We start from the raw sequence: 7,764 nt of genomic DNA on the forward strand, positions 1-7,764 counted from the left end.
AAAAAAAAAAAAAAAAAAAGGTGCTTCACAGCACAGTTTGAGAAGGACAAGGAGAAGCTGAGGTGTTCAGGGAAGGAGGGCCCAATTCTGTCAGGGTTGGGACTGGGAAAGAGTTTAAGTTCTTAAGGTTACAAGAAGGAGTCTCAGTCTTTGACAGTATTTCTCTTCCACAATGCCTGACCATGAAAGAGGAAGTGTTTTTGTTTTTGTTTTTGTTTCCCCTCTGGTCAGGCAACTGAGTGATAGAGGAATTGAACTGATGGTATTGAAGACAGCAACTCCAGCTGAGCAAGGAAGTCTGCAGTGGTTGAAGAATTCTTGGTCTGGGTGTCAGGAGTGCTCCCAGTGAAAGTTAGCGGGGGTAGAGCCTGGAGAGGAGAGGAAGACTCCAGACCTTTGCCCTTTCCTGGAGCTTCAGTCAGTCATTGAGGCAGAGGGTACTTTCCAGATATGGCCACATCCATGTCTTTTGTTCCCCCAGGCTCCTTCATAGTGTCACCTACTGTTCCCCTATGGAGAGGCTGAGTCTAATTCTTCTTCCTTTGAATTTGGGTGAACTTATGACTGCTTTAAGCAGTAGAATACGCACCGGGGGTGCCGTGTGATTGCCAGGACTGGCTTCAAAGGGGGAGGCACAACATTATTTGTTAGGACACTTCTACCTTAATCAGGCTACTTTCTATAAAAATAAAATCAATATGTCAAGAATGAACCATTTCTGTATTTTTTTCCCCTCATCTCTATCTGTGATCTATCTCTCTATCATCTATCATATATAACTCTTAATACGAGAGAAAATGTTTCTACCACCATCAGCTCTCTTCTGCTATTTGTTTTTCTACTCTCAGAGTCAAATTATGGATATGTAAAATTTGTTCATACACAGGATCAGAAATAAAAGTTGAAGTTGAAAATGGATCTATTCCTTCGTAAGAGGACTGTACTTGCAGAAAAGGGCTGGTGAACAAGGGAAATGTTGTACCCTCACCTAAACCAGGCTAATGTTTACTCTTGTGTTTTGAGGTTTTTCTCTATCTCTCCGGTTTCTCCTGCTCAGTTTTTTGTTGCCACTTTTTGCTCTGTCCATCCCTTACTTATTGCTGGTTTCCATGGTTACTCTGTAGGCCCTCTCTCCTTTCCTTTTTATTCCTATTTCTTCCTACACTTTCCCTTCCCATCTCCCTCCCCACACTCTCCAAGGTTGATCTTATCCTCTTTTTTGGCTTAATTACTATTTATTGTGGACAATCCTTAACTCCACAAGCATTTACTGACTGACTGTGTGTGCCAGGCATTCTTCTAAGAACTGGGGATGCAGTTATAGCTTAACATTTTTAGTGGTTTTAGGCTTGCAAATCTTATTTTCAACTGGCAATGATCATCACAGAAATTCAAATATTATTGTATAAATTTACATTAACATAAAATATGTGTTCCGAAGACGAATGTTTAGGAAAAAATGAGAAACTGGTTAGCAGCTTGAGCCAGCAGACTTTTCCTACCTCTTAACTTGGAAAGAGTATCTGTTTATTCTTGGTATTAAGGTAGCATGATTGATGAGAAAATAATTTTCCCTTTTTGACACATATTGCACTGGGTAGGATGCAGTTGGGAAGTCCCTATGCTGACAGCTATTAATGGCAGAAAACCTGTTTGAGGCAGATGCCAGAAGGGAAAGAACTAGGAAGTGTCATCTTACTCTGGTCTACTTGGCTCTCACACTTTGTGGATTGTACTGGATCACTGTGAGCCAGCTTTCTGGACTTTAGATTATCTTGAATGACTTCTTTCTTGGACTGGAGTTATTTGGTAATGTTAATAAGGACTTTCCAGAGGAATAGCTAGGAAAAATAGCATCAAACCATTCATGCAGTTGAAAGCAGACATCTTTGGTGATATTTATTTTGGACAGAGACTGTGCCTTATTTTGGGTTATGTATAAAGACATTCTTGGCTTCCAGAATTCTAACCCTAATGTGATTTGCAAAATTATTTGGTTTGGAAAAATGTAGAAAAGCCAATTTTAAATAGTCACGTAGTTCTTACTTTCAGTCCATCGAAGAGCTTAAAGATCAACGTGAAGTCACACCCCACTAGTGCTATTAAAAAACCCCAAACAGTTCATTAAAAAAAAAGAAAAGAAAAGAAAAGAAAAAGTCCATCAGAGTAAGAACAAATAGCCTATATCTTTTCCTACCTAGACTATTTGCTTCTAGACTTTCTGGGTGTCTTTTTTTTGTTTTGTTTTGTTTTCTATTGTTATGCTGTTGAGGACTCCTCTTCCTTTTGAATTCAAGATACCGAAAGGCTTTGTTCTGGAACTGTTTTCCACCAAAGCAGCTGGTGGTCTGGTAAACACAGAAAGAGTGCGTAGCTTTTAGGGAGCCTAGTATTCTCTTCGTAGACCCCTGTTCTGCAGGTCCCTAGTGCTGGTCAGTACAAATCACCTTCAGCTCCGTCTTGGGAGCTGCTCTGTGGTATTTCAGTTCCAAAGACCTATAGGCCATTTATGAAGACACATCCAACCACGGTGGTGGGTTCTGTTGTAGGCAGCCACTCTGAGTTTCCTTTTGTGTTGCTGGATGAAGAGACCAGTGAAGTTGAAGAGAAACACAGATGCATCTGCGCTGGGGATGGGATAGGAAACAGACAGGAAAAATGAATGAGAGTAGAGAGCACATTAAGGTAGGAGCAATATCGAAACTCATAAAATTTCTCGGAGGCATGATAACTGCTGAGTAGAGTACACTGGAGGGAAGTGGAGAGGAGGGAATGCATTGAAATACCCATTGGGTATCAGGCCCTGGACAAAGATTTTCCTAACCTCTCTTATTTAAATCTCACAACAAAATTAGGGTGTGACTATTATCCCTAACTTACAGATGAGAAGGTGAAAGTTCAAAGACAGGAGACAGTTTGTGCCAGATCACACAGCTTGTAAAATGACAGAGCTGGTCTTTGAACCCAAATTTGAAGCCAGAAGCTTTGCTTTTTTCCAACACCCCACCAACGATAGAAGCTATCCATCGACTATTTTATTTCATGATGCGTCAAGAAAGAGGGCCACGATGTCCTCAGGGTTGCTAGAAGTGTAACATCTGACCTCACAAAGTAAAAACAATTGAAGGAATGAACTTCACAGAGAATTAGGGAAACCATTTCCAGTTTCCAGACGTCAGCCCAGGAAACAGTCTTGACACTCAGCTTGATAGTCCTTATCTGTGGCTTCAAACGACCAGCTGCCAACCTGAGTCGCTGATTCTCCTGTTAGAACCAAAGCGACAAGGAAGCGTGGGCAAAAGAAAGGGTAAGGTGAAGGGTTTTGTGAAGATGCAGCATCTCAGTGGTGTGGTTCACCCTTCACCTTCCACTAATTGGCTGCCGAATGCTTTTCTTCCAAGAGCTAATTAGAAACATCCTACCTGGTGCTTTAGCAACATGAAGATTCTTTCTGTTGCTGTTAAGCAGGTTTTTTTTTTTTTCTTTTTAAAGAAAGAAACTTAATTCAAAGTTTAGTTTCAATATGCTTGAATTTTAATCTCATATTTCTTAGCTGAGGCACATTTTTTCTTTTGGATCAGAAAGCACTCCTGGCTGCTACCAAGAGTAAGAAATACCGTCCTGAGACAGATGTCTATTTCCTCTGCCAGGCTGGTGTGGAAGCCGACCCATGTTTCCTTCCCTATCTGAATGGCGGGGGAAGCAGCAAGGAGATTTCAAACATTCTGCCTAAAACATTTTTTCTCACCCCCAATGCTTTTGCCACATCCACTGTCTTTTAAAATAGCAGCAAAATGGCTCTGGAAGTAGATGGTGTTGATGGCAGGTGAGTGGCTAGGGACTCTAAGCTTATGGGTCACACCTATCCCAAGAGTAGGACAAGTTTGGGGCTGGGTCAGACCTGGATTTGAATCTCAGCCGTGATGGTTTACAAGCAGTTTTGTCTTTGGATACTTATGGGACAGACTTGTTCTACAGCATCACCTTTCCTGTGAACTTGGGATTTTAATTAAGGCTCACACATTGGAGACAATGGGTGATAAGTGCTTGTGCTTTGTAAGGAAGGTCTAGACATTTCTTTGTTGACTTTATTGGGAAGTAGGAAAAGCAGTCTTTGAACTCTGTCCAAATTGCCCACCACCCCCAGTCTGTGAAAGGGAAAAATGAAATGATGTGGGGAGGGAATGGGAGAATTCTTTGAAGGGTCTGAACAGGATAGAAAAATGCCAGGTTTTTCTCCAGTGCTTCCTTCATGGCCTCGATCCTGCAAAACCACTATTAAAAGCAAGGTCCGTCTGATGGAAAGGAAAATTGATGTGTCATAATCCTGCTGTTTGATGACCTAAAATAGAGATGGGCAGACTTTTTCTACAAAGAACCAAATGGTAACTATTTTAGGCATTAGGGGCCACATGGTCCTAGTTGTAGCAATAATCCAACTCTACCATTATAGAGAGATGGGCTCTCTAGACAATAGGTAAATGTGGTTGTATCCCATTAAAACTTTATCTCTAAAAATCTACTGGTCAGATTTGGCCTGTGGGTCATAGTGTCTGAACACTTGTTTAGAGATTTACCCATTAGTTCTCCAGGTTGGATCAAAAGTGAATTCCCAGAAGAGTGTCTGATGGGCATTATGAGATAATGAAGACTAGAGTGTCCCATAATGGCCTAGTCAAGAAAAGTTGTGAAAGATTTGAAATGGGCAAAAAAGATGGCTGGGTCATTTAAATGGAAGCCGGGCATTTTTTGTAATTCTCTGGGATCTGCAGCTTTCACTCTCTTTGAGTTATAAAGAGATAATCTCTCTTTATAATTTAGTTTATATTATATATTTATATTATAATTTAACTCTATCGTTCCTGTGAATTCTAGAAAATTGATTGATGGTGATACAAATTATTTCTGTCCAGAGAGATGCAAGTGGATTTTGTCTGATGGGTATTCAATTCATGCCTCTCTCTTTTCCTACAAAGATGCCAGTTTTGTATCTATTCTGCAAGTTCCTTTCATTCCAGATTCCCAAGGGCTTAAATATGTAACTGAACTTTGGATTCTCCTTCCAACTATTTCTAACATTATAACTGTCCCCCCATTAGCTAATGAGTTAAGGACAATTTTTGAGAAATGTTCATTTTATCTTTGCATAAGAGTTGTGATTTTGTCTTTTAACATCCAGAAAAGGAGAGGGAGCCCTAGAGGAAGTGTGTTGAGCTCAGAGAGACAAGGCCTGGCCTCAGGCCCACCCTGCATCACCTCCCCCACTGGCCCTAGGGCTTCTCTGTAAAATGGCGCTGACCTCAATGTGCTTAGCTTGGAATACTGGGGAGTTAATACCACTGGGGCTACACTTGACTGATGGGGGATGAGAGACAACAGATAAATGCTTTTACTTTCCTCAGTTTCCCCTACCCCCAGCTCTGAGATGCATTTTATCAAGATCTGCAGTCTGTCCTCATAGGATGCTCATCTTTGTCCTTCTTGGGGGCCAATTGATAAAACACACCTGTATCGGCTTTGCCTCCTTCTGTTTCTTTCTTCCTCTCCTGCTCTGTGGCTCCTTGGGATCATGACCATATGTAAACAACTTACATGCAAGCCTCTGGGTCTGGCCCTACTTGTCAGAAACTTAGGCTAAGACAGGAAGAGAAGTATATATATATATTTTAAATATTTTTATTTGCTTGCTTGACAGAGAGCACAAGCACAGAGGGAGCAGCAGGCAGAGGGAGAGGGAGAAGCAGATTCTCCACTGAGCAGAGAGCCCGGATGTGGGACTCCATCCCAGGACCCTGGGATCATGAGCTGAGCCAAAGGCAGACCCTTAGCTGACTGAGCCACCCAGGTGCCCTGGGAGAGACCTCTACTTTAACTGTTTGCTGGACAAGCATTCCCAGTTTCCTAGAAGCCAAGTGGACTTGGGGCAGGATAGCCAAGAGTGTACTCTGTTGGAAGGACCCTGTCCTAGAGAAGTGTTTGCTGGGGTGAGGCGGCCCTGACAGAAAGAGATTGCATAAGGTGCACGGAGAGAGGGTGGGAATTCATCTGGAGTTAAAGTGGTCACTCTGGAATTGCATCCCCCGCACTGAGGATTGGTTCAATGGGAGGCTGCCGGAAAGGACTTGGAAAAATTTACAGTGAATCTCATGGAGGAGCCAGAATTTGAGGAGTGCTTTGCAAAAGTCATTAGACATAAAAGAGAACCATAAAAAGCATCAACTGAAAAAAAAAGTTTTATTCCCTTACCACTTATTCCACTTGTTTCTCTCTCTCTCTCTCTCTTTTTTTTTAAAGAGAACTTTTTATTACTTCTATGTACAGAAACTTCAACAGCCCAGCCCAGTTTGGTAGCCAGTTCTTTAGCCTTTGCCTTTTCCAGCTTGGCAACGTGAGCCACTGACTTCAGACCTGGGACATCGCCTCCCCAGGGGCAGTAGATCTCATATCTGTCATTGTCATTGGTCCTGGTACATTCCACCAGCTTAGCTGGAGCTCCTTTGTCTTCTGAGTTCACCTGTGTGAAGGCTACCGGGATGCAGGTCTTCCTGGGGACCAGATGCCCCAGCCTGGTCTTCCCCTCGATAATGCAGTAGGGGACACCCATTTGCTGACACAGGGCAGGCAGGAAGACCATCAGCTCAGTGGGATCCACCGCATGTACGATCAGTACCAGCTGCACCTCCTTGTTGTCCACCAAGGTGAGGATAGTATTAACCTCAGCTCGAAGGACAGGTGGCCTCTTAGTGGGGACATCCCCTTTGCCCATAGCCTTCTTCTCAGTCTGGGCCAACAGCCTCTGCTTCTTCTCTGGCTTTGTTTCTGGCCTGTACCTGTGGACCAGCTGAAGCAGCTGAGTCGCTGTGTGGCGGTCCAATGTGTGGGCGAGCTGGTTCATCATGGGAGGCACTTGTACAATTTATAGAGAATCACCCTTTGTCACTGCAGCCAGATGTGGCAGGGCCATTTGATTAAGTGGGTGAGGTCCCTTTTTGGGCTGGATGTCCTGTCCAATGCCAAAATTCTTGGGCCTTTTCTCAGACAGAGGAGTGAGCAGCTTCTTGGCCTCCTGTTCTTCATGACAGAGACTTCGGGGCCACGTTCTTTCCCTTTGCCTTCTTTCCTTTTAGCATCTCGCGTTGCTGGAGGAGGGAGTGCTACTAGCTTCTCTTGACCATGAAGGAGGTGAGGTGACCTTGAGTAGGTGAGGAGCTGGATTAAATAGAGGAAAAGAAGAGCAAGCATGCTGCCTTCCCTCTGTACTCATGTCTGAACAATTGTGGGTTCGGATTAGCAGTGCAGGAGGTGAGACGTTCTTAAATGTCTCCAGTGTCTCTCCACATCATTCCTGTGTTGGCACTGAAAGTTTGCCAAGCAGTTCAGTCCTTTCCTAACTCCCTACCATGGCCAGGTTTCTTTCACTTAGAATTTTCACTTAAAATGTGTTAAAAGTTAGGATGCCTGGGTGGCTTAGTTGGTTAAATGGCTACCTTCAGCTCAGGTCATCATTCCAGGGTCCTGGGATCGATTCCCACATCAGGCTCCTTGCTTGGCGGGGAGCCTACTTTTTCCTCTACCTCTGCCTGCCTCTTCCCTGCTTGTGCTCATCTCTTTGACAAATAAATAAATAAAATCTTTTAAAAAGAATGTGTTAAAAGTAAAATGGCCATTGCTGTGATCTCTGTGGAAAAAAAAAATTTTGAGAGATTGCAAGAGTTTGAAGTTGAGATAATGACATTTTGATTTGGCCTGGATATTTTAAAAAAG

General features: G+C 43.1%; 1 pseudogene; it reads right to left on the reverse strand.

Annotated features, from left to right (window-relative positions):
- The window catches only part of LOC111153530, a 14,819-nt pseudogene extending 7,689 nt beyond the window's left edge, over window positions 1–7,130 (reverse strand).
- Between the last annotated feature and the right edge of the window lie 634 nt (window positions 7,131–7,764).

Source organism: Enhydra lutris, unplaced genomic scaffold, assembly GCF_002288905.1.
Source record: "Enhydra lutris kenyoni isolate GAN:26980312 unplaced genomic scaffold, ASM228890v2 scaffoldscaffold33, whole genome shotgun sequence".
NCBI lineage: Eukaryota > Metazoa > Chordata > Mammalia > Carnivora > Mustelidae > Enhydra > Enhydra lutris.